This window comes from Bos indicus, chromosome 15, assembly GCF_029378745.1.
Source record: "Bos indicus isolate NIAB-ARS_2022 breed Sahiwal x Tharparkar chromosome 15, NIAB-ARS_B.indTharparkar_mat_pri_1.0, whole genome shotgun sequence".
Classification (NCBI taxonomy): domain Eukaryota; kingdom Metazoa; phylum Chordata; class Mammalia; order Artiodactyla; family Bovidae; genus Bos; species Bos indicus.
In genome coordinates, this window is record NC_091774.1 from 75,290,725 (window position 1) to 75,318,076 (window position 27,352).

The following is a 27,352-nucleotide window of genomic DNA, read 5'->3' on the forward strand; positions in this document are numbered from 1 at the left end:
TCCACGTCCCCTGAGCACTGATGCTGCCAGGGGCCGAAGGCCCGCAGATGAACAAGGCAGGGCCCCAGTACTTGAGAGGCTCACAGTCTAATCAGCCATAAATTTATAAGTGTCAGGAGCAAAAGGTCATCTCTTCTACTGATTTCGAATTCTTTTCAAGTGAAGGACACTTTCTCCTTGAAATCTTAATGTGAGACACCAGCGTGCAAAACAGAGGAAAAGGGACCTTGCTTCTGGCTAAAGCCTGGAGGGAGATGTCCTTCCCTCTTCCGTGGTCTTTAGGAGCAGGAACTGCCAGCTTGAATTGAAGCCCACTGAGTCCCCCTAAACAGCTCATGTTACAGATGGGAACACTGAGGCCTAGAGAGGGAAGGGAACTGTCCAGATGCGCAGGACTGGAATTCCGCTCCATGGACTCATGTTCTGGGGCTCCTGGCTCTGCCTGAGTGCCCCCAGGATGTCAATGTGTGGCTGCTCGCTCCAGGTATCCCGTGCCCAGTGACTGGAACACGGTACCCAGGTTGCCCAGCTGGCCACACTCAGTGAGTTTGGGCCTTTCATGCCAATTCAACATTGTTTACAGTGACATTTCTTTACAATGACAGAGAAAAAGAACATCTAAGAACCCTTTGGAGGAGAGGTGAGTATTTTCAGAAGAACCATTTGTACTAGATCCTCAAACACCAGGCAAGTAGAAAGGGCCCTGACCTCGAAGTCAGGAGGCTTCATTCTATGCCCAGTTCTCTGACCACGAGTGGCAGCTGGTCTGTGGTTCCTCCTCACTTTTCCCATCTATAAAATGAGTGGTTGGATTACAGGGAATTCTCCACAAGATTGCTGCCAGGGTGGGCAAACAAGGAATCTAGAACTTTCGGGGCCAGGCCACTTCTGGGTTTATAACAAGCACAGATGTGAGAAGGGACCATAAAGAAGGCTGAGAGCCGAAGAATTGATGCTTTTGAACTGTGATGCTGGAGAAGACTCTTGAGAGTCCCTTAGACTGCAAGGAGATCAAACCCATCAATCCTAAAGGAAATCAACCCTGAATATTCTTTGGAAGGACTGATGCTGAAGCTGAAGCTCCAATACTTTGGCCACTTGATGTGAACAGCCGGCCCATTTGAAAAGACCCTGATGCTGGGAAAGATTGAGGCCAGGAGGAGAAGGGGATAGCAGAGGATGAGATGGTTAGATAGTATCACTGACTCAGAGGACGTGAATTTGAGGAAACTCTGGGAGACAGTGAAGGGCAGGGAAGCCCGGCGTGCTGCAATCCATGGGGTGACAAAGAGTCAAACACGACTTAGTAACTGAACAACAACAAGCTCCAGTTGGTCTGCAGTGGCCTTAACACCACCTTCACTCCTTCCTGGGGACTGCTAACCCTTCTTCACAACCCCCCACTCCACACACAACATTTTCTCCCTTACTGGCCTCACCCCAATCCACCCCCTCTCCTCGGTGAAGCCATCTTCCTCTGTCTTCCAACGAGCCACAATCTTAGCTCCTCCCTTGCTTGCATCAAAGGATGATCTCAAAAGGGATCCTAGAAGCCATTTGCCCTGGCCCCTTGGGGTGCAGGTGGCGACCCCGAGGCCAGACAAGGTAGGACTTCCCAAGGCCATCCTGTGAGAAGGAGCAAGCCCGGCTCTCTGGAACCCAGATCACTTTTTCTTGTCCAGGACTAAACTCTTGTGGTTCCTGACTTTTGCCAAAAAGTACTTTTTGCCTAATACATTTAGAATTGGGTTTCCCGATTATGGGGCATCAGAGATTCTCAAGGAAACTTTACAGGGGCCATTAATACCCCAATGGACCTCCCGGGGAGGAGGAGTGGACGTCCCTTTCCAACTCTCAGTCCTTTTGATCTGGAGTCTTGGTTTATTGCTGCTGTGGCCTTAACACTTTTTTTTTTTCCTTGTTAAGCTTTCTTTTTTAGAGACAGAGGGGCCTCTGGCTCCACACCTTCCCTAGGCATCAGTATCTTCTTGGAATTTTGTTTTCTTTTTTTTTTACTGTGGTTAAATATACATTGCTAGAATTTAATAATACTATTTTATTTTCATTGTATTCATTTTTATGGTTACCTCCTATTTATAGTAGCGTGATGCCCGTTTTCCATTTATGGTAATGATATAACATTTCATTGTAAAAACAAGCACATTTAAGTTTTTAAAAAAAGGGAGAGAGCGATAAAACAAACAAACAAAAAACCCAAGAGTTGATTTAAAGAAAGCTATTAAGCAAATGGTTCTGTCTAGTGTGCAGATATGGCCAGATTATCCATGGAGGCAGAAGGGCTGAGGTCTGGGAAACTCTGACTTGGAATCAGAGCTTTCCTCCCAGCTGGGTGTCCCAATGTCCAAATGGCCTGCTCGGTCCTCCTCTCACAGCTCCCTTCTCCTGCTTAGCCCTGCTTGCTTCTGCCAATACCCCCGACCCTCAGAAACTCCATCCCTCCCTCCTGGTGCCTCTGGCCCCCACCTCCCAGGCCCCCAGCACCCTCATGGTAGGTTCACGCTTTCTTCCTCTTTAAATTTATGTGGCGCCTCGCATCCAAGGAGGCCCACACAGACAGCCTCTTCCAAGAGCATTCCAGAAACACAGAGCCTATGGGGTTTCTCAGTGCAAAGGGTCAGCCTCTCCCCCAACCCTATTTTGGCAGCTGAAGGGATGAATGTGGAGCCTGAAGCCCTTTCAAGTGTTCTTTGTCCTTGTTTTACAGAAACTGCGCTAAAGATTTTTCTTTCCTTGGGTTAGGCGTTGCTCACTCTGGGTCCATTTAAAAACTTTGGATCCAGGTTTTTTTTTTTTCTCCCAGTCATTGCTCTAAGGTATTACCCTTGCCACCATTTACTCAGTGAAACAGTTGTAAGGACCAGACATCTTCGAAGTCCTTAGAAGGATGTATCCTTTTCCTGGAATGTGGGCAAGGAAAGGCAGCGACTTCCTGCCCCTTGCAAACACTGCCCGGTGGCCTGACATCATCTTGGACATTCCTGTCCAAGACTGAAGTAGGTTCAACTCGTATCAGTCACTCACTCCTTAGTGCGAATCAGTTGACCAAAGGGCCTCCCGCAGAGCTTGAGCGTGTTTGAATGTTCAGGCAGCCAGGCACTGGGTGTGGAAGCTTCAGAACTGGGACTCAAAAAATTGTTGCCCAGGGAAAAAGAGTTGGGCAACCCAGGCCTCCTCTCCTCTGGGGGGTTTGGGGGCACTTTCACTTGGGCTGTCTGCTTCGGTGGGCTTGCTTGCCCATTTTGTCTGGGGCAGGCGGGGCGTTAGCTACTTCACAGAAAAGGTTCAGAGGTTAAATGTCTCGGTGAAGTCATTTGTCAGTGGCTGGAGCGGGGGGCTGTGGCTGAGGCAGTTGTACAAAGATGAACAGATAAGCCCTGAGATGGAGACACAGGTCTGGGCTCTTGAAATCAAGTCATTTGCCTCTTGTCTGGGGGCCGCACCCTCCAGCCCCCCTGGACAACCCCCCTTCCTGCTGCACCCCCTCCAGGTGTCTCTGTTAAAGACAGTAGTCCAAAGCAGTCCAGGGAGAGTGAATCCCACTGGCTTTCAACAGGTCCTTCCAGGGCAGCGGGAAGCCGAGGAGCGAGGTCCCCACGGAGGATCATCCCACCCCCTACCCTGAGGTCCGGTCAGGGACGTGGAGGGGGCAGCGTGGAAGTTTCCCTGGAACACTTCCCCTGTCTAGGGTACCCCTCTCTCCACAACCCCAGCGGATCTCCTGAATTCAGATGAACCAAGGGCGGGGAGGCGGGCAAGAGGGAAGGAAGGGGAGAAGAGCAGAGGAAGGCCCCAGGGGCCCCCGGGGCGAGGCCGGGATGCCGTCCAGAAGGCAGGGACCGAGGCCGGGAGGGAGCGAGGGGGGCCGGCCCGCCGGAGGAGACGTGCCTTCACGGCGGCGGCGGCGGCGGCGGCGGCGGCGGCTGGAGACTGAAGGGGAGGAGGTTCGGGGAGGGGAGGGAGTGCGGGCGAGAGCGAGGGAGGGACGGAGCGGCGGCGGGGAGGTGGGGCCGGCGGGCGGGCGGGCGGCTGCAGCTGCCGCCGGCGACTCCGGGGCTCCAGGCTGCGGGGCGGACGCAGCGCCGAGCGATCCACCGCGGAGCCGCGCGAGGCCGCCCGAGCCCCAGCCCCGAGCCCCGAGCCCCGAGCCCCGAGCCCGGAGCGAGCGCCGCGGCCGCCTCGCGCCAGTCGGTCCCTGGACGCGCCGCCGCCGCCGCCACCGCCGGGAAGGCAGCGGGCGCCGAGCAAGTTGCGAGCGCGCCTCTCCGCCCGGGGGAAAGTTTCCCCCGCGGCCGCCGACGCGAGTTGGCGCGGGGTCCGGCCGCTGCGGCTGGAAGGTAGGGGCCCCGCACCTCTGTGCCCTCCGCGCTCCCCGCCGCCGCGCCCCCCTGGGGACTTGGGGACCCACACGCGCTCCCCCCCACCCTGGCGTGGTGGGGGTGGAGGTGGAATGGGGGAGGGGGGTACCTCCCAGGATGGTCCTGGGGAAGCCCGGGAACCGAGTTCTACTTCGGCTATAGGCTGGGGAAGGGGCGGGGAAGACGTGCTCGCCCGCATCCGCGCTCCGAACCCGCCGAGGGCCGGCGGCTTCCCCCGGGGACAGGTGCACCGCTGCCCGGCGCTCCGGGCCGGGTGAGGAGGGGGCGCCTCCAGAACGGCGCGGGGCGGGGGCAGGTGTGGTTACGAGGTCTGGGGGCTCGGCGAGGGCTGAGTCCGGAGGGGAGGGGGTGCGCGCCACGCCGCTCTGTAAGGGGATTTGGAGGGGGCGCAGGTAGGGACTAGGGATTAGGAGCTAGGATCAGGGCTGTGGGGATTGCCCGGCCCAGCGGGGCCACTGAAGGCCGGCCGCCTTCGGGGTCCCTGGGAGCGGGCCGGGGCGGGGGCGCCACGCTTTCCTTCGGGGAGGGGGTGGTTCCCCCTTTATTCCGAACGCGGTGTGTGCGGTTTGGGGAAGCCGAGACTCCTGTAGGTGCTCTGTGGATCCGAAACTCGAGCACATCCAGATTTAGGGGCGCAGCGGGAGAACGCTTGGAGGGTTGGCGGGCACGGGTGGGTTCGCGCCGGCTTGGCGTCCCGGCCGGATTGAGGGGAGTTGGCTCCCGCCAGGGGGCGCCCTTCTCTGGCCCTTTCACCCCTAGAAAGGCGAGTTCTGGATCCAGCGAGACAAACGCACGGAAATCCAGGAGCGACAGACCGCAACCACAGACCAACCCCCAACGCACGAGGGACCCCCCCACCCCCGAGGAAGCACCACACCCCAGGCGGAAAGGGGGAGAGGGTCGGAGTGCGAAGCTAGGGTACCCCCAGTTATAACTGTGCATTGGAAAGCTTGGCTTTCAGAAGCTGGTTTTTCTTGGGCGACCTGGCAGGATGTCTGGGTGAAAAAAAAATTTACCCCCAGAAAAACAAAAAGGAGGGGAACTTGACATTAACAGCAAATCGGTGTGAAATGACTGGATGGGAGAATTAACTTTCTGAGCTTTCTATGAAGCCTGAAACCTAGCTGGCTGAATGCACCCTTTTTTGTGAAAGTTGTACCTTTGTCCCAGGGATCTGGCCAGAGCCTTTTCTGGTCTGGGTGGGTTGAGGGTCTTGGGGTCGATCCTTTCTCTGGGCACAGGGTGGGGTTGATGGGGGCGCCTTAAAGACTTTAGCAGTCTAGTGGTAAATTTCTCAAACAAGAGCCCCTCCTCTTGGGGTCTGGAGGCCATAGGCCACATTCATCCGCTCATTTCACAATTATTGGTGGAAACGTGCTGTGTGTCCCACTGTGGGACTTTAGGGCCCCTGTGTGTTGAATCTGTGAGTCTGTGCTAAGGCCTTGGAAAGGAGAAAACTGCAGGCTTACATGAAGAGCCCCATCTTTGTCATGTGTGGGGCTGTCTGACATTGAAGGGACACTAAAGGGACTGTGGTCTCATCTTTCTCTAATTCTCTCCCTCCTCCCAGCACCCTGAGTGAGTACAAGTGAGCAAATCTAAGAATGTGCAGTGGCCTCGTAGCGGCCGGTGGAAATTTTCATCTTTCTCTCGGCTCCAGACAGTGGCTCATTGGGCAGCCCCCCACCTCCTTCCTCTCATGTCCCCAGAGTCCCCTGCAAAGGTGATGGAAACGGGGTGGTCCTTGAAAGAGAGCTGAGGTTCTTGCTTTCGGTGTAGCAAATGTGTTTTTTATTGGATGCTCTCAAATTGCTGTAGGACAAAGTTGCCATGAAGAAAGAGCAGCATGGTTTTTATTTTGAATAGAAGAGGACATGAAGGGAGGAGACAGAGGAAAGGGTGGAGAGGCCTGCTGTCTCTGGGTTCGTCTTCAAGACATTCCACGGGGCCAGAAAACAAAAGGGGTTGTTTTGTTTGTGTTCGGTTTTGTTTTTTATGAATTGATTTTCGGCGGAGGGAAGCCTGCCCGGAATAGCCCTGCCCTTGGAACCTGGGAGTGAGCAAGGGGCCTCCAGAGGGCTGGCAGGTCTACGTTCTACCTGTCCTCCCTGCCCACCCGCTTCACACCCAACCTGCCCCGAGAAGAGGAGCGGACTGAGACTCCGAGGGCAGCGGACGTCCACTTTCGAGTACCACGTGTGCGCTCAGTCTGCTCCCTGGGAAACCCTAAGATCTCTGATCCAGTAGAATTTCAGGTCTCCTGGTCCAACAGTCCCCAGATACATTCAGATGGCAGACCTCTGGGGTATCTTTACCCAGCCCGAGGCTGAAATGGCAGTATATGGATGAAAGTTCCAGACCACTTTTTAGAGGCATCAGTTCATCTGGAGTAGGATTTAGGACATCTTGGGTTGATCCAGCAAAAACTGTCCCCCGCCTCCTTTCAAAACTGCCTCGTCAGCCGGGAAACAGCTCCCTGAATTACTGAATGAATTTTTAATGGTCTGGAGCCGGGCTGGGGTTGGAGGAGGCAGAATGGAGATAGAGCACAGGATAAACTTGTAAGATGAGGGTGTCAGCCCAGGAGATTCCGAGGGGGCCTTGCAACTTAAAATCAGGAGAGTCTGACATTTCAGGGTGCTAGGCAACCCTGTCTGTCTTCCATCCAGTGGGGGGCACCTCTCCTGGCCATGTCTTGCTCCGCTTTGCCCCTGCACAGCAACGTCAACCAGGAGCCTGTCAGCCATCAGACTGTGGCTTGGGGACAGAGATGGTGGTGTTGGTGACCAGTTCCTGCTGGGCTCCACATTTCTACCTGCAAGCTTGCACACTAGCTTTCTCTGGATGTCTGTCTAGCTTCCACTGTCTCTGTTTTCCTGGGCAGAGCAAATGGTGGCCCCTGTTAGGGACCCCTCTTTCCAGAGGGCTGCTTTTCTGGTCTATTTCATCAGCCATTGAGAAGGAAAACCAGGAACATTTGTTCATGCTCAGCTGGGACACAGCAAAGGGAGGGGGCCCTTTGGAAGCCAGCACTTTGGTCCCCCAGAGCAGATGATGGGTTGATGGGTATTTTCACAATCTGATGCTGTTAAGTAACCCACCAGCCTGGGCTCCTCCTGCTGCACGAGCTGCCACCTTGGACCCGCATCAGTGCTCTGCCCTGGGTGGTTGGGGCATAGAGTGTGCAGATAATGAAACGCTGATTAAGGAGAGAGGGAGAGAGACATGAGCTCCAGTGTTTGCAGCTGGCAAGGCAGATCTTTCATCTCGGCACTTGTTATCTTAAGGTCCAGCCCTTGCCCCTTGTTGGTACCCAAGACTACTGGTTTAATTAGTAATTAAACCACTTGGAGATGAGCGAAACCACGTGTGCTAGTCGTATGCATGCGTGTACTTACTGATTGGCAACAGGATGCAGTGGAAAGGTCATTGGACCAGCTGAATCAGAAGGAGACCTGTGTTCTAGCCCCAATTCTGTTACAGCTGGAGCTGTGGGACCTCGAGTGAGACACTACCCCTCTCTGAGCCTCAGTTTCCCCATCTTTCTAGATGCAGCATGGTGAGGCAGTTAGGCTGCTTGGGTTTGAATGTCAGCTTCTACTTATTAGCTGTGTGACCTTAGGCCATTCAACCTCTGGTGCCTCAGTTTCCTGATCTGTAGAATGGGACTAATAATACTCCCTCAGATTGTTGTGAAATGTCAACAAGATAAAACATGTGAAACAGCACCGTGCCAGGCAGGGAGTTAATGCTCAGCAAACGTTCAGTATCATCACTGTCATTATTATTACTTCTACTACTACTGTTATTGTGAAATGTTGGGGGATCAACGTTGATCCTTTCCAGCTCTGATATTTTGGGGCATGGTATACGTATGTGTTGGAGAAGGCGATGGCACCCCACTCCAGTACTCTTGCCTGGAAAATCCCATGGATGGAGGAGCCTGGTAGGCTGCAGTCCATGGGGTCGCTAAGAGTCGGACATGACTGAGCGACTTCACTTTCACCCATTGAAGAAGGAAATGGCAACCCACTCAGTGTTCTTGCCTGGAGAATCCCAGGGACGGGGGAGCCTGGTGGGCTGCCGTCTATGGGGTCGCACAGAGTCGGACACGACTGAAGCGACTTAGCAGCAGCATACGTGTGTGTGTGTGTGTGTGTGTGTGTGTCTGTGTGTCTGCTTTTGAGATGGAAGACTAGGGTGAATATTTTTGTTGCTTGTTTTCTTTTTTCTTCCTTTCCCTGCCTCACTGGAGGGACTCCTGAGTTAAAATCTTGTGCATGTTCTCATGATAGCCCCATCCTTGTGGCAGGAAGCCCAATGTGACGTCACTGAAAATATCCTGCTTTCTGGCACTTGAGGGATGATATTTCATCAGCTAGTAGATGCCCATCCTTTGTCTCCCACCCTTAACCATAGTACGAAGACCATATGTGCAGATAATGAGTTTAAGCTGATAAACAACTCCCAGATTCACCCAAATAAAAGGCCATCCTCCTAGAAGACACTTTCGACTTTAAAATAAATAATCTGGCTCCTTGGCTGCATTGCACTATGTCTGGCTGGCCCTTCTTCCCTCTCAGTGTTCTGCCCCTCGGTCTGTTGCAGGGACGTGGGCCGGGCCAGACCCATGGTCTGGGCTATGTCAGCCATCCTGGCGGGGCAGCCTCTAGCGGCACCGCGACCTCATCTCCCTCCAGCAGAGGCTGTTCTCTGAGGCATTCCAGCAATGATCTTCACGATGGCAGATATTTGCGGAGTGCTTACCATCGGCTAGGACCTAGACAATGCTTCATCTCACCGCCAACCCTGAAAGCTGGTTCAGATATCGCACCCATTTCACAGATTAGAATGTAGGGCTCAGAAAAAGCAAGTCAGTAAGTGGGGGGCAGGGGGCTGGAATTAGATCCTAGGTCGATCTATTTCTCCCTTTTGTGCTTGAAACCATTCTGTAATGTTTCTTTCCCATCAAAACCGCCTGTGGAGCCCCAAAGCCCAGGAAAGATTTCCCTGAGAGATAATCAGGCCCCCTTCTCCCTGCTTTTGCTCACCTTCCAGGCTCAGAGTGCTTTACGAGATGCTCTTTTTTTCACCCTGTGTTGATTACTTAGCCATCCTGGGGACGCTGAGAGGTAGGAGTTTTTTGGGACAAGGTTGCTTATAGGAAGAGGATGATCTCATTCAGCCACAGAAAGTTGTAGCTGACAGAGGATGCGTGTTGGAGTCGCAGATGTGAACTTGCTTCTGGTGCCTGCCGTTTACTGGTATCCTTGGTTTCCAGTATCAAGCGAAGTAACACCAGCAACCACAGCAGATGACTCCAAACTCTCAGTGGCTTAACCTGTGGGTGCAGTTCTCACTCATGTGCTCGTCTAACAGGGGTCTCTGCTCCACACGGTCACTTAGGGACCCAGGCGGACGGTGGATCCACCATCGTTGTAGCTGCACATCATGGGTGATGTGGCATCCATGGTTACTGCAGAAGGAGAGGAGAGTGATGGAGAAGGAAAAGGCCCAGGAAGACTCCACTGCCTCAGCTGGAGGCGACACACATCACCTCAGCTCCGGTGGATCGGTCAGAACTGTCACCTGGCCCCAAACCAGCTGCAAGGGAGGCTGCTATTTACCAGGCACTAACTCCTTGCATTTCTATTTCCTGGATAGAATACTTTGAGGATTCACTGAGATGATGCCTTTGAAGCTTCTAGCATAGACCTGGCACGTAGTCAGTCCTTAAAACATGGACGCTTCCTTTCCTTAATGATCCTTGATGTGCATTGCTCTTGGAGAAGGCACTGGCGACCCACTCCAGTACTCTTGCCTGGAAACTCCCATGGACGGAGGAGCCTGGTAGGCTGCAGTCCATGGGATTGCTAAGAGTCGGACACTACTGAGCGACTTCACTTTCACTTTTATGCACTGGAGAAGGAAATGGCAACCCACTCCAGTGTTCTTGCCTGGAGAATCCCAGGGACGGGGGAGCCTGTTGGGCTGCCGTCTATGGGGTTGCACAGAGCTGGACATGGCTGACATGACTTAGCATCAGCAGTGCATTGCTCTTAGGAGATTACAGACCGTGTACCTGGAAACAATCTCTGGGCAGATGATGTAGTGCCCATAATACACGGGAGAGAGGCAGGGCTCAGATAGGCCCAGGGACTGGCCCGTGAACACACAGCAAGGGTGCAGAGCCAGGCCCTTGACCTTCGACCCAGAGCTCCCATGGCCTCCTTTGCCCTACTGAAATTTGCTGCTCTGAGGACTTCTTCCAAGACCCTCCAGAACCTACTTCTTCTGTTTCTTCTTCCCACTCCCTAATGGGGAAGAGCTCTGTGTTCATCTTCTGTGTGTGCAAGGGGCAGGGGGAGAGGAGGCTGGGGGAGGCTGCAGGAACTATCTGGAAGCTGAGGCAGTAGCACTGGGGCTTGAGAAGGCTTGGTTGTAAATTCTCCTGGTGAAAGCCATAGGCATTTGGGCCCTACATACATTGCTTTGGGAACTGCTGTGCATTCGAGCTTTAGGGTGCCCCCCAAATGACAGAAAGTTACCTGGGCTCCTTTCCCATCTCTGTAGCTTCCCCCTTCCCTTTTCACTCCTCGTGGGACTGAGCAAGTAAAGAGAGTCTAATGAGGCTTCCCAGCCCTGTAAGATGGTCAAATTTAGATTTGAATCCTGACTCCCCTGCTTTAGCATGAGTGCATCTTTCTGAGCCTCAGTTTTCTTCTCTGTAAAACGGAAAGAATGTAGAAAGCTATAAAGCTAATTACGCGCCTGGCACTTAGTAGGTGTCAGGATGTTTGCGCATTGCTCCTCGCCCACTTGAGTTAGAAGGGAGCGAAGCCTCTGGCCAGGGGCCAGCATCTGAGGCAAGGCTCCAAGTGCTCCCCCCTCCCCAAAGTCCCCCCCCGACCCCCAACACACCCATCCTTCACTCCCGTCTCTTGGATGGAGAGGCTCTGGGCTCCCATCCTGGGTGGCCTCCGGCTGGGCTCTTGTGTTGAACTAATACGGCTTCCATTTGAAATGGGAGAAGAATTTGGAGCCCCGGCCCTTGGATTTAGGCCCGTCTTTTCATGTCTAATTACCACTGTGGGCGCAGGGCCTGGGGGTGCCTCTGAGAGAGGCCCCCTCCCTTGGTGCCGCCTCTCCGGCTGGGACAGATTGCCGCGTTCTTGCTGGCCAAGAGCGCCTCAGCCTCCTGGGGGCGCGGCAGCCCGCCACCACCTGGTTCCTGGCATACAGGGCTCCCTCCCTAGGGCGAGCCCAAGGTACTCATTTTTTCTGTTCTTTTAGCCTCCAGGGCAATGAGGGGCTCCTCCAGCCAAAATATAAACACCCCTAGGATAATGGGGATTTACTGTCCCCTCCCTTGCAAAAGACCTCCCAGGAATAGCTGGTGGACTGGACACTGGGGTGGAAGGGTCTTTGGGAAGGTTTGACTCCTTAAGACAGGATTCAGAGATGGCCTGTGTACCCCTGAGTAGAGGAGACGATTGTTCCTGGGGCACAGAGAGACTGGCCTCCCACTGCGGCTGCCACCAAGGTGCCCGCGGCTTCTCTGAGAAGCAGTGGGGTGGGGGGGTGGCAAGCCAGTTAGGCTGAGAGTCAGGCACTGTGAGGTCCCTAAAACACATCTCATTCACTCCTGTCCCCAGATGTCAGCTGCTGCAGCCCCTCCCCACTAAACCCTGGGACAGAGCTTTGGACGAGCTCAAGAGCCCCATGAGGCTGTATTGGTTTCCCAGGGCTGCAGTGATAAATACCCTAAACTGGGAGCTTCAAACCACAGACATTCATCCTCTCACAGTTCTGGGGGCTGAAAGTCCAACGCCAAGGTGTCAGCAGGGCTCCAGGGCGGGGTCCTCCCTTGCTCCTGGGGCTGTTGGCAGCTCTTGCTGTTCCTTGGCTTGTGGACTCATCACCCCAGTCTCCTCTCCTGTCATCACAGGTGTTCTCCCTGTGTCTGTCCTTCCTCTTCTTACGAGGACTCCAGTCACATTGGGTTAGAGCCTAATGACCTCATCTGAACTTGATGACATTGGCAAAGACCCTGTTTTCAAATAAGGTCACGGACCGGCGGTTAGGATGGCAACACAGCTTTGGGGGGCACACAATTCAATCCATAACAGGTGGGTATGTTATCAGTCAAGGTCATTCGACTATATAATTAGTAACGGGTAATCTCTGTATATTTCAGTCTTCTTATCAATAAAGTGAGGATTTGCACCCACTTCGTGGCCTAGTTAAAAGCATCGGAAGAGTCAGTGTCTGCATCAGACATACTCTGTCCACCACTGACATTTGTCAGATGCTGCTTTCCATATTTGTTCCCTCCCAACAGTCTTGGAGGGGCTTCCCGGCTGGCACTAGTGGTAAAGACCCCGCCTGCCAGTGCAGGAGATGTAAGAGACATGGTTTCAATCCCTGGGTCGGGAAGATCCCCTAGACAAGGAAATGGCAACCCACTCCAGTATTCTTGCTTGGAGAATCCCATGGACAGAGGAGCCTGGCGGTCCACAGTTCATGGGGTCACAAAGAGTCGAAGGCGACTGAAGCAACTTAGCACACAGCACACAACAGGCTTGGAAGGGTGTTGGGTGTTCAGTATGGGCTTAAGAAACATCAATGCATGTGGATCGTAACTGATTGCAGATAGGATGTTTTCTAGAAAGAATGATTTGAAAGGACTGCAGGAAAGGCACCCTTTACTTTTTTTTTTTTTTGACTTACCTTTCTTGGGGGTGGGGTGCCTGTTGTCTCCATCTCCTCTCAGGCTAAGATGTCTGGTCCTGATGAATTATCCTTGTTGTTTACCCTAGGTTCACCTTCAGCACCAGAGATCACTGTGATGTTGGCAAGTTGGGTTCCTCTCCCCCGGGGGCAGTGTCCCGACTTCTCTGCATGAGAAGGGGGCCTAGGATGGACTAGCTGAGGCTCCCAGTCCCCGAGCCCATCCCACAGGGACCCTGGAGGGTTTGGAGGCTCAGCTGTGGAGGCCGAGGTTCAGATACACAGCTCCATCCCGTGCATTGAAAGCAGAAGAGGCAACATGCCATGCAGGGTTAGGCGTTCTGAGCGTAAGGGCCCTGGTTCAAGTCCCAGTTCGGCCACAGCCCATGACTTTCAGTGGCCTTTAACCAAATACTTAAGTTCTCTGTACCACCATAAGGTTTTTTTTAAAACTGAGTTCTAATTGACATAAAACAGTATATTAGTTTCAGATGTACAACATAGTTACCCAATTTTTGTATGTTTTGCGAAATGATCACCATCATTTTATCTTTTATGAAGATAACATAAGATTAAAATGCATAAATGTATCTTGTAGGATTGAACGGGGCACCTCAAAAGTGTTCAATGAATGTTGGAATTATTCTGATTACTTTATTTATGATGTGTTTTCTTCAGCGGGGTGAGGGCAGAGACTTGTCTGTCTCATTCTCCATGGTGCCCACAGCATGTGTAACTCAGTGCCCGGGACAGAATAGATGGATGTTCATAGGTGTTCATACATGCTGAATGAATGAATGAATTCTTAGAGCTATTTGGGATCTCATCCTTCTTTGCTGTGCACCAAGGCCTCTGCCGGTAACCCCCTTAGGTGGGGGCCCTGGGGATAGTATGGGGACAAACCCAGGGGGGTGCCAGGGGTGCCCGGACAAACTCATGAAAGACAGACACATCTGGGGGCTGGGGCAGCAAAGGCCTCCCCATGGAAGTAAGTACAAGTTAAAGCTTGGGGGATGAGGAGGAGCTGGGGAAGAGGAGCCTGGAAGGTTGTGGGTGCCAGGAAACAGGCTGTGGGGTGGCCGCTGGGGAGAGCCATGCTCACGAGCTTCCAGTGCCCTGAGACCCATGAAGGAGCAGATGGCCACAACCAGCAGAGACACTCGCCCACACGCTGCCACACGGAAGGCCAGTCCTCCTCCGGTATTGTTACCTAGCAGGGGTACCTCACTCGAGGTGGCCGGATCTATGAAATGCCAGCTGGATCAGAGGCTCCTCATCCCATTTACAGACAGTTAACTCTCAGATTCCCGTTCCTCCCTACCGCCTTAAAAATAAAATTCAATTTACTGACGTTCAACCTGCATGCTTTGTTAGAGGAAACATCTGTTGTGTAATGTGATCGTGCTGGCCATCTTGCACTCTTTTGGAAACCCTTTCCATAGATTCTCACTTGCGTTTATTTTCGTGTATGTGCTGCCAAAGCGAGCACCTCACTTGTGTTTCTAAGACTTTCTGGCAACTTTTGCCCCCTCTGCCGCCCAAGCCTACCACCCTCTGCTCCAGCCTAGCACCACCTGGCTTCCTTCTCTTGCCCTTACCCGAACAGGGCCACTCTGAATGCTCTTCCCCAATCACTACAATCTCTCCCTCCTTCTTTAGCTACCCAACTCCCCTGTATCCTTTGGATCCCATCACTTCCTCCAAGAAGCCGTCCTTGACTTCCAAGTGGGCCAAATTTCTCACCCATTGGCTCTGATGGCTCCACTATGCTGTCTGCTTAGTCCCTCAGTCATGTCCAACTCTGTACCACCCCATGGACTATAGCCCAGCAGGCTCCTCTGTCCTGGGGGATTCTCCAGGCAAGTATACTGGAGTGGGTTGCCATGCTCCCTCCAGGGAATCTTCCCAACCCAGGGACAGAACCCAGGTATTCCTCATTGCAGGCAGATTATTTACTCACCAGGGAAGCCCATGAATACTAGAGTGTGTAGCCTATCCCTTCTCCAGGGGATATTCCTGACCCAGGGATCAAACCAGGGTCTCCTGCATTGCAGGTGGATTCTTTACCAGCTGAGCTACCAGGGAAGCCCCGATGGCTCCACTATCCTCTTCTTAACAGGAAGTTTGTCAAAATTGGGTGATTGTTGACTTGTGTGTGTGATTATTTAACTTCCATCTCCCCATTCTAGTGTAACCTCTGGAGGGCAGAGTTTTGGGTAGAAGGGTAGAAGTTCATGATCAAAGTGTTGGCAGATGCAGTTTCTTCTGAGGTCTCTCTCCTAGGCTTGCAGCAGGCTGTCTACTCCCTGGGTCCTTTGTGCTCATGTACCTCTGGTGTCCCCTGAGGGTCCAATCTGGTGTCCCCTGGGGGTCCAAATCTCTTTTTATAAGGGCATTAGTTGGATTGGATTACGACCCACCCTAAAAGCCTCGTTTTAATTTGATCATCTCTTTAAAGACCCGGCATTACATGGTCTGTTCCCTGGCTCTGCTCCTCTGTGGGACACCGTCTTCTCTGTTGGAGCTGGTTCGTGTCTTATCAGCCAGAGTGGGAGGAAATCAGGATCCAGGGGGCTCGAGGCCTCTCACCCTGGCCCTTTGCTCCCTTCCAGTCCTTAACTCCTCTGTTTGACAGCAACTGCCAAACCTCTAAGGGAATTGGGACCCATGGTACTGCAGGGGACTGAGAGGGAGGTGAGAAGAAGTGGGAGGGTCCTAGGAAGTCGGGGTGGGTCATTGATTCTGGGTTTTTCTCACTCTCTATAGTTCTTTTTCTTTTCTTTTTTTTTTTTACTTTCCAGAAGCTCTTTGAAATGAACCACTTTTTATTGGTAAAAGACCAAAGAAAAAAATAATCAGAATAAACATAGAGAGTATAGAAATAGAACAAAAGCAGATTCAATGGAAACCGAGTTTTAAGCCCATCTCCTTACCCAGCCCCGTCGTGGGCAACCCCCAATCCTGCTGAATTGTTTGCCCAGTAAATGAGCACAGCTGTGTATATGCTGCCCGTTATTCCTATATACAGTAGGTCCCTCACGTATGAAGGAATTCCATTTCCAAGAACACATTCCTAAGTCCAGTTCGTAAGTCTAACAGTTAGCCTAGGTACCCAACTGTATGTATATATGTCCTATATACAGTATAGTGAAGTGAAGTCGTTCAGTCACGTCCAACTCTGCGGCCCCATGGACTGTAGCCCACCAGGCTCCTCCACCCATGGCATTTTCCAGGCAAGAGTACTGGAGTGGGTTGCCATTTCCTTCTCCAGGGGATCTTCCTGACCCAGGGATCGAACCTGGGGCTCCAGCATTGCAGGCAGACACTTTTACCGTCTGAGTAACCAAGTCTGCCAGTATATATGTATATATATGTATATTTGTCCTATATATAGTAGGTACCTCACGTATGAAGCTCCATTCCACGAACATGTTCATAAGTTCAATTTGTAAGTCCAACAAAGTTAGCCTAGGTACCCAACTAACACGATCTGCTATATAGTACTATACTGTAACAGGTTTATAATACTTTTCACACTAACAATTGCTATTGCTATTGCTAAGTCACTTCAGTCGTGTCCGACTCTGTGCGACCCCATAGACGGCAGCCCAACAGGCTCCCCCGTCCCTGGGATTCTCCAGGCAAGAACACTGGAGTGGGTTGCCATTTCCTTCTCCAATGCATGAAAGTGAAAAGTGAAAGTGAAGTCGCTCAGTTGTGTCCAACCCTCAGCGACCCCGTGGACTGCAGCCTTCCAGGCTCCTCCATCCATGGGATTTTCCAGGCAAGACAAGACATAAAAGCAAACACAATAAATAAATAAAACATTTTTAATCTTTCAGTACAGTACCTTGAAGAGTATAGTAGTACCAGGACAACAGCTGGCACCCAGGGTTGCATTGTTGAATGTTTGCAGCTTGAAGCGAGGGGTCTTACCGCCCCTGGAGGCATTCACCCTTTCTACTTTGCATCTTGCATGTTTTCACTGGTTCTGTCTTAGCATGTACACTTCTGCCTTGGTCTAGATGGGGGTCTCCAAAAACATGCCCTGAGCAAGGGTTTGGGTTCAGTTAAGTTCAGTTCAGTTGCTCAGTCGTGTCCGACTCTTTGCGACCCCATGAATCGCAGCACGCCAGGCCTCCCTGTCCATCACCATCTCCCGGAGTTCACTCAGACTCACGTTCATCGAGTCGGTGATGCCATCCAGCCATCTCATCCTCTGTCGTCCCCTCTTCCTCCTGCCCCCAATCCCTCCCAGCATCAGAGTCTTTTCCAATGAGTCAACTCTTCGCATGAGGTGGCCAAAGTACTGGAGTTTCAGCTTTAGCATCATTCTTTCCAAAGAATACCCAGGTACAAAGAGTGTATGTATGGTGAGGTTGTCCCAGATGGGTGAGTGGGCAGGGAGGGGTGAAATGAAAGACGCTCAATCGTGTCCGACTCTTTGCTACCCCATGGACTGCATAGTCCATGGAATTCTCCAGGCCAGAATACTGGAGTGAGTAGCCTTTCCCTTCTCCAGGGGATCTTCCCAACCCAGGGATCAAACCCAGGTCTCCCGCATTGCAGGCGGATTCTTTACCAGCTGAGCCACAAGGGAAGCCCAGGAATACTGGAGTGGGTAGCCTATCCCTTCTCCAGAGGAAATGAAGGGAGGAGAGCCAATCAAAGATGTGTTAACAGGCTGCCTCCTGCTGTGGGCAACTGGGGCCCCATCCCGCTGGGGACCCTCCCAGAGACTGTGTGAAGCACCCCTCAGACTTGGCCCAGCAAGTGGTCACCAACTTCCATCTCTCACTGGTTGAGGGTGGCTCCTGGGGACATCAGCTTCTGGAAGCTTCCAGCCTGCCTTCAAGCCAAGAGACTGAATGGGGATGCTTGAGTAAGGCCTCCTGGAGTCAGCGGAACTGTCCCCAAAGACATAGGGAGCCTCCAGAGTGGACTGCGGGGTAGGGGAGAGGCACGGCTCCCGTGTCAGTTACTTGCCACGTCGTCTCAGGATGGGTGCCTGGTATACCCCTGTGTGGACAGCATGATGCCTTTGCTGGATTCCTTACTGCTGAAGTGAATTGCTTTTCTGGGACACACCTCTTTCTCGCTGCTCCTTCATGCAGACAGTCTGTGGTGACCACCTCCTGTGGAGTGGCCAGCCTGGGTCAGTGGCCGTCTTCTCTTTCCATGGTTTCTGGGTCCTCTCTGGCCTCTTCCTGGCCCCTGCCCATCCCTACTTAGTCCCTACAGATGTCATTTATGACCCTTTCATCTCATGGGGCCGGGAGCCTGCCCTAGTGGGGTCTCTGAAAGACTCTGGGGCCCTTTGGAGAGTATTTGTGAGAGAGGGGTTAGCAGGTCACTCCGGAGAGTGGTTTCCACCTTCCCCCAGGGTTGGACGAGGACGTCCGCTGGCAGATCAAAAGGCTTTTTGTTGTTGTTTTATTTTCCTTTCCAGCGGCTTCTTGCTGGGGAAGCAGGCTGTGGAGCCAAGGCAAACAGAGTGACCTCTGAGGCCACTGCTGCTGGTTCTGTGAGGCTGAGGAGATAGAGGTCAGGTTGCAGGGGCTGCGGAGGGGCTGAAGCGGGGGTCACAGGTGGTGGCTCTCCCCGGGGGGGGGGCCCTTCCCTCTTCTGAGCCCAGAGACCGAACGGGGACTACGGGAGCCAAGCTCAGAGCCTGGGATGGGCTCACAAAAGCCTGGGAATTGGATAGGGGCACCAAGAGGACTGAGGAGGGCATGGCAACCCACTCCAGTATTCTTGTCTGGAGAATCGCCATGGACAGAGGAGCCTGGTGGGCTACAGTCCATGGGGTCGCGGAGTCAGACACAACTGAAGCGACTTAACATGCATGCACCAAGAGGGCTGGACTAGACCGAACCCCTGAATTGCCGTCCTTACCGTTGTTCCCCAACTGAAGAGGTGGGGCGAGCACTGGACTGGGAGTCCAGACAGTCAGAACCTAGACTTAACCCTGTTTGGGCTGCAGCCAGCGCTCAAGTCTGCTGCAGACCTCTGACATCACACCCACAGCCTGGGCAGCACGACTGCTCCTCCTCCACGTCTCCTCTGACTCTAGAACCACCCCTTAGTGTCTCCAACAGGGACTACAACCGAAAGGCCTCCAATCCCCTGGAGAAAAGCGCTCAGGAAGCCAAGGCGTGGTTGTTGATGGAAGCGGGGGTGGTGTTTAAATAAATTAAAAGTGCAAGAGGAAAATCCATCAGCATTATTCTCAATAGCGGGGATGATATGCCTAACATTTCCTCCCTTTCATTTGATCATTTTCTCTTCTCAAAATAGTTTGGAGAAATAAAATGTCTGATGATTTGCCGCACAATAAGCTCAAATAAATATAGTCTTTAAAAAAAAAAAGTGGTTGCTATGTAATTGAATTGAAATAATAGGCAATTTTTGTTTCTGAGTAGCCCTACCAGTCACAAAGCTCTATTCAAACCTGTTGGAGAGGTGCATGTGTGTGTGTTTGTGGGCAAAGAAAAAAAATCTCTGTTAAGGAATCTTTAAGCAAAGCAATAATAATAACAATAAATTTAAATAAAGTTCTGTGCATGTCTGCTGGGGAGAAGTGCACAGGATTAAAATTAAATGCTTTTCAAGAAGGAAGAGTTCTGAAGGCAGCTGTAGAGCCCAGGTGGTATTTGAGTGGGGATATAAAATACGTAAGGGGGGATTCCGGCTTCTGAATTCCATACTTCAGATCCTGACTATCCAAATCCTCACCAGCTTCATGGCCTTGGCAAGTTTTTAATCCTAACTGAACCTCAGTTTCCTCATCTGGAAAAAAGGGGACAGTTCAAGCTGGATCCACCTGGTGCTGCGTGTGGCATGACCTTCTACACTGGTTCTCTTTCCTCCCCTTTCCATCCCAGAAGCACAGCAGAATTTTTCCATGTATCCAGTAGACACCCATGTATATGATCTCATTTGATGCCCAACAGTCCGACTGGGGTGAGATTTTTAATCCTTGTTTTATGGAAGGGAAACTTGAGGTGCTAAGATAATGAAATCCCATAGATCAGCAGGTTGTTTGGAGTGGTAAGGGTTTCTCTGAACCATTACAAGGCCCAGCCTTTTCCATTGCAAGAGGATCCTGGCCTGGGAGGTCTGTTGAATGCAGAAGAGGGTTCCTGGTGTTGCTTGGTGTAGACATTCATTCATTCTTTCTTTCTTCCATCATGTGTCCAGTCAGCTCTCCGCATCCCCAGATTTTGCACCGGTGGATTCAACCAACTGTGGATTGAAAACATTCAAAGGTAAAAATTTCAGAAAGTTCCACAACAAGCAAAACTTGAATTTGCCACACTCCAGCAACTGTTTGGGCTGCCCCAGTGGCTCAGTGGTAAAGAATCCACCTGCCAGTGCGGAAGATGCAAGAGACGTGGTTTCAATCCCTGGGTTAGGAAGATCCCCTGGAGTAAAAGGTGGTAACCCACTCTACTATTCTTGCTTGGAAAATTCCATGGACCATGGAGCCCGGTGAACTACTCCACGGGGTGGCAAAGAGTCGGACAGGACTGAGCAACTGAGAGAGAGAACAACTATTTACATAGCATTTACATTTGGTGGTTCAGGTGGTAAAGAATCTGCCTATAGTGCAGGAGACTGAGATTCCATCCCTGGGTCGGGAAGATTCCCTGGCAACCCACTGCAGTATTCTTGCCTAAAGAATTCCATGGACAGAGGAGCCTGTGAGTCTATGGAGACGCAAAAAGTCGAACATGACTGAGCAGCTCATACTTTCACTTTTCCCTTTGGGTATTATCATAAGATGATGTCAAGGAAACAGAAGGATAGGTGTAGGTTATATGTAAATACTACACCATTTTATACGCAGGATCAGTGGATTTTGCTATCCATGGAGGTCCTGTGATCAGTCTTGAGGGATGACTGTACTAGACTTTTACTGAAGATTGAGGTGGAGGGGGCTACACCCAGAAGGTGTATAACCACGCAGTTCAACACTGGTCTTGAAGCCCCTGAACCACACCCACTGTGAGCAATTCTCTCCTGGGTCCCTGACTCAGGTTTCACCCTCTTGGCTACCCCTCTCATGTCCCAACCTTTGCCCCTGTCTCAGGTCCCCTCTGTCCCTCTCTCTGAGGACATGGAATTTCTGGTCTCCTGGAAGATCCCCTGTTGCTTATGTGGGTGACTCAGGCTTGGTACTGCTCTCACTTGGAGAATGATGGGAACTCAGCTTCTCCAGCACCCACCTCGCCCTCCTTCCCTCCCACACAAAGTCGCCCTTTGTCAGAGATTTTTTTACCAGTCCTGGCTGGGCTCCTGATGCTGCTTGATTTTCTGAGACTATCTGTGCCTTGGTACCTAAAGGATCTTGAGAGAATATTTTTCTTAAAGGTCCTCCCATAGGGAGTGGGAGGTCATCTCCCTAGTACACGTCTGTAGTCTTGTCTCTCCTGCCAGTTAACAGAATGGTGTGAACAGAGGTAGTATTTATTCCCCCAAAAGAGAATTAAGGAGCTGATGTCACACCAATGCGTACACATGTGTGCACTTGGATGGGTTTTTCTGGGCCCTGAGCCTGGGCCTTGGGCTTCCCAGGTGGTACTAATGGTAAAGAACGTGTCTGCCAATGCAGGAGACAGAAGACATGCAGGTTCAAGCCCTGGATCAGGGAGATCCCCTGAAGGAGGGCATGGTAACCCATTCCAGTATTTTTGCCTGGAGAATTGCATGGACAGAGGAGCCTGGAGGGCTACAATCCATGGGGTCACAAGGAGTCAGACACGACTGAAGGGACTTGGCACACACACAAGAACCTGGGCCTTAAGGCATCACCAAGGGCCATGGTGGAAATCAGTGCGATGTTGAAGGCAGCAGATGACTGTACCTTTGGGATGGGGACAGGATTAGGGCAAGGTCCATTCCAGCCAGTTCAGTAGTAATGGGACGAGAACCTTGTGCAGCAGCGGTCAGAACTTGGGCCTGGGGTCAGGCCATCATGGGTAGATTCTGACCCTGTCACTTTCTTGTGTGTGTGTGTATGTGTATGAGAGAGAGAGAGAGAGAGAGAGAGAGCAACCTCGAGGTAGTTTCTTTTCATTCCATGTGAAACTAGATAAGAGCAGTGCAGGTTGGTGGGAAGTTGAGTAACTCCATCAGGTCCTGCCATGAACACGAGTCCTCAGAAGTTTGGGGAGAGGTGTGTGCAAGGGTAGGAATTCCCCACATTTTGAGCTGGACGTCTCCCAAGCACTGCAGGCATTCCGGGTCTTGCCTTCAGTCTCCGATGTGGATGTGGGCGTGGACGGGCATGTTGGGTGCCTTTCTCTGCCACCCCAGGGAGCCCCAAAGCTCTATAGAAGGCAAAGACTTTGGAGGTGAAGATACAGCTGTTCCCAAGGGGGGAGATGCTGTTTTAAGACAATCCAAGGACTCAGTTTTGGGTACCTTTGGCTAAAAATGACCTGGAAAGGCAGATCTGCAGATGTGAGGGATCTTTTAGTATTTTTGAGCTTAAAAGAAAAAAAAAAAAATTCTAGCATGAGCAAGGGGAGAAGAGCGAGAAGGAGCCATCTGGCCTGGTTGAGGGGAGAAAATGAAATTGCTTGGTTTTCATTTGCAGCAAAGCACACTGTGAGTTTTTCTGCAAATGTTAATAAAGACAGAAAGCGGTGGGACCACAGAGGCCCCCCCCCCGCCCCTCCCTGGCTGCTGCTGGAAGCTCTTCATCTTGGAGCCCTCCCTGGGTTTGTGTGGATTATCGCATTGGAAAACAACAATTTTCAACCATGTTGGGTCACCGAACTCAGCTGCATTAGGGAAAATCTCTTTCTTGGAGCCCAGGGATCAGCTTGAGAATGACTTCTCGCCGGCTGTGGGCCGAGGCCTTGTCTCTGAGCTGAGATCCCAGCCCGCGGCCAGCCTGGACGCTGTCTCCACTGTTTACTGCTTAGCGGGGAAGAAGTGAACCAGATGTGATTGGTGCGGGATGAATGAGGTTACCATTGTGTTTCTGGCTTTTCCAGTAGTTCCTAATTGGTTGTGAGAGGTCCCCTGGAGAGAGTGAAAGAGCCCTGGATTAGCAATGGGGAGATGGTTCAAGTTCCCCTTGGGCAAGGCACTAGCCCTCTCTGGACTTGTTTGCCACCCATAAAACCCATAGCCAAAAACCCAAACAAACAAAAATATCCCAGGGCAGAGATAAATTATCTTCATGGCAAGCTTCTTGGGTTGGCGTGGGAATCAGAATCAGAGCAGTTGAAGAATGGAGCCAGGCTTGGGTTTGGTCCCTTCTCTGTTTCTTACCCATCCAGATGTTAAAAAAGCTGAGCCACTTGAGAAAGGAGCAAGCATTTCCAGAGGCCAATACTGAATAGCAGGAGCAGCAAATACACACGTGGGCATGCTAAGTTGCTCCAGTCGTGTCCGACTCTTTGCAAACCTATGGACCATAGCCTGCCAGGCTCCTCTGTCCATGGGATTCTCCAGGCAAGAATCCTGAGTGGGTTGCCATGCCCTCATCCAGGGGATCTTCCCGACCTAGGCGTCTAACCCACATCTCCAAAGTCTCCTGTACTGGGAGATGGGTTCTTTACCACTAGCGCCAACTGGGAAGGCCTGGTGGCAAATACATTTAATCTCAAATGCCAACTCTGATCAATTAGTAGGGTCTGCTGAAGGGTAGATCAGGCTGGGTTACTTGGGCTCAGCAGGAAGGAGGGCCAAGATCAATTATTGATGTCTGTTATGGTTGGAGGAAGTTGGAGTGTTAGCCCACAGGGTAGATTTAGGGTACCCTAGGGTGCTAGGTAGGCTTCCCAGGTGGCACTAGTGGTAAAGAGCCCACCTGCCAATGCAGGAGACACAAAGAGATGTGGGTTCAATGCCTAGGTCGGGAAGATCCCCTGGAGGAGGGCACGGCACTCTAGGATTCTTGCCTGGAGAATCCCCTGGACAGAGGAGCCTGGCGGGTGACAGTCCAGAGGGTCACACAGAGTCAGACACGACTGAAGTGATGGAGCACCTCCAGGGTGCTAGAGACTAGCTGCTTGGAAGCTGGGTGCTCTGCTGTCACTGGCTTTGTGCTCTATGGCCTAACGCAAAGGTTCTTAATTAGGATACATTCCCAAATAATCATGCCTGGGTGTCTGTGTTCTCAGGAAGTCTCATCAGTACTAGCGCAGTGCTGGGCATGTGTAGTTTGAAGAGATTGTTCAAATGATTGCAATGTGTTAGGCTGGCCAAAAATTCTTTCGGATTTTTCTATAAGATGTTACAGAAACATCTGAACAAATTTTTAGGCCAACCCAGTAATTTTATCCTCATAGAGAACTATGGATGGAGGTTCAATGACATTGTACAGGAGACAGGAATCAAGACCATTCCCAAGAAAAAGAAATGCAAAAAAGCAAAATGGCTGTCTGAGGAGGCCTTACAAATAGCTGTGAAAAGAAGGAAAGTGAAAAGCAAAGCAGAAAAGGAAAGATATACCCATTTGAATGCAGAGTTCCAAAGAATAGCAAAGAGAGATAAGAAAGCCTTCCTCAGTGATCAGTGCAAAGAAATAGAGGAAAACAACAGAATGGGAAAGACCTGAGATCTCTTCAAGAAAATTAGAGATACCAAGGGAACATTTCATGCAAAGATGGGCTCAATAAAGGACAGAAATGGTAGGGACCTAACAGAAGCAGAAGATATTAAGAAGAGGTGGCAAGAATACACAGAAGAACTGTACAAAAAAGATCTTCACGGCCCAGGTAATCACGATGGTGTGATCACTCACCTAGAGCCAGACATCCTGAAATGTGAAGTCAAGTGGGCCTTAGGAAGCATCACCATGAACAAAGCTAGTGAAGGTGATGGAATTCCAGTTGAGCTATTTCAAATCCTGAAAGATGATGCTGTGAAAGTGCTGCACTCAATATGCCAGCAAATGTGGAAAACTCAGCAGTGGCCACAGGACTGGAAAAGGTTAGTTTTCATTCCAGTCCCAAAGAAAGGCAATGCCAAAGAATGCTTAAACTACCGCACAATTGCACTTATTTCACACACTAGTAAAGTAATGCTCAAAATTCTCCAAGCCAGACTTCAGCAGTACGTGAACTGTGAACTTACAGATGTTCAAGCTGGTTTTAGAAAAGGCAGAGGAACCAGAGACCAAATTGCCAACATCCTCTGGATCATCGAAAAAGCAAGAGAGTTCCAGAAAAAACATCTATTTCTGCTTTGTTGACGATGCCAAAGCCTTTGACTGTGTGGATCAGAATAAACTGTGGAAAATTCTTCAAGAGATGGGAATACCAGACCACCTGACCTGCCTTTTGAGAAACCTATAAGCAGGTCAGGAAGCAACAGTTAGAACTGGACATGGAACAACAGACTGGTTCCAAATAGGAAAAGGAGTCCGTCAAGGCTGTATATTGTCACCCTGCTTATTTAACTTCTATGCAGAGTACATCATGAGAAACGCTGGGCTGGAAGAAGCACAAGCTGGAATCAAGATTGCCGGGAGAAATATCAATAACCTCAGGTATGCAGATGACACCACCCTTATGGCAGAAAGTGAAGAACTAAAGAGCCTCTTGATGAAAGTGAAAGAGGAGAATGAAAAAGTTGACTTACAGCTCAATAGTCAGAAAACTAAGATCATGGCATCCGGTCCCATCACTTCATGGGAAATAGATGGGGAAACAGTGGAAACAGTGACAGACTATTTTTCTGGGCTCCAAAATCACTGCAGATGGTGATTGCAGCCATGAAATTAAAAGATGCTTACTCCTTGGAAGGAAAGTTATGACCAACCTAGACAGCATATTCAAAAGCAGAGACATTACTTTGCCAACAAAGGTCCATCTAGTCAAGGCCGTGGTTTTTCCAGTGGTCATGTATGGATGTGAGAGTTGGACTATAAAGAAAGCTGAGCACAGAAGAATTGATGCTTTTGAATTGTGGTGTTGGAGAAGATTCTTGAGAGTCCCTGGGACTGCAAGGAGATCCAACCAGTCCATCCTAAAGGAGATCAGTCCTGGGTGTTCATTGGAAGGAATGATGTTGAAGCTGAAACTCCAGTACTTTGGCCATCTGATGTGAAGAGTTGACTCATTTGAAAAGACCCTGATGCTGGGAAAGATTGAGGGCAGGAGGAGAAGGGGATGACAGAGGATCAGATGGTTGGATGGCATCACCGAGTCAATGGACATGGGTTTGGGTGAACTCCGGGAGTTGGTGATGGACAGGGAGGCCTGGTGTGCTGTGATTCATGGGGTCGCAAAGAGTTGGAGACAACTGAGCGACTGAAATGAACTGAACTGAACTGAGAGAAATAGTCGCTGAAGGACGGCCTTTGACACTAACTGAGGTCTCAGTCACTCATCACTGTGGTGAGGGGGAATGTTAGAATCTTCCCTACTGTATCAGATGAACGTGTGAGGCACTGCAGAAGATGGTTTGGCTGGTGGCTACAATGAATGAAGAGCATAGGCCAAAGGTGCAACATGAACATGAACATGGTGGCCTGCAGGCCAGATCCTAGCTGGAGATGTATTTTGTTTAAGGCGCACAATGTTTAGGACGTAACCGACTCAACATTAAAATATTGGGTGTGCGTGCGTGCTTAGTCGCTTCGGTCATGTCCGACTCTTTGCGACCCAGTGGACGGTAGCCCACCAGGATCCTCTGTCCATGGGATTCTCCAGGCAAGAATACTGGAGTGGGTTGCCATTTCCTTCTCCAGGAGATCTTCCTGACCTGGGGATCGAACCTGTGTCTGCCTGCATCTCCTGCATTGCAGGTGGATTCTTTACCTACTGAGCCACCTAGGAAGCCCAGCTAAAGCATACATAGACCATGCATACAGAGATCATATGAGCCAAGAATTCCACTCTTAAGTATACTTCCAATAGGAAGTGTATATGTGCTCCTAAAAGGCATGTATAAGAATGTCTGTGCCCTCGTTCTCCATAAGAGATGATACCTGGAAACAACTCAATTTTCATCAGTCCTAGAATGGATATAGGAGTGCTACACAGCAGAGAATGAATGCACTCTTGCTGCTGATGGCAGTTTGGGGGGAAATCTCAGAAAACTGATATTGAGCAAAAGACCCCAGAGGTGAAAACGAATACACAGAAGGATTCTATTTATATAAAGTTCAAAGTCAGCGAAATGAAGCAATGGTGTTAAATCAAGCCATGATAGTGGTTCCATTTGGGCATAAGTCGGGAAGAGCCTGGAAGAGGGCACCAGGG

At 51.1% G+C, this 27,352-nt stretch overlaps 1 protein-coding gene across 6 annotated transcripts in view; it reads left to right on the plus strand.

Annotated features, from left to right (window-relative positions):
• The first annotated feature begins 4,137 nt into the window (after positions 1-4,137).
• TSPAN18 (tetraspanin 18) overlaps positions 4,138-27,352 on the plus strand; it is a 215,123-nt gene continuing 191,908 nt past the window's right edge. For 2 of the 6 annotated variants that reach the window (XM_070804099.1, XM_070804102.1), the window contains exons 1-2: positions 4,141-4,355; positions 20,328-20,395. The gene's annotated coding sequence lies outside the window, so the exon portion shown is untranslated. Of the gene's footprint in view, positions 4,356-20,327; positions 20,396-27,352 lie in introns of all 6 variants that reach the window. The other 4 variants (XM_070804100.1, XM_070804103.1, XM_070804098.1 and 1 more) reach the window with 2 other exon arrangements.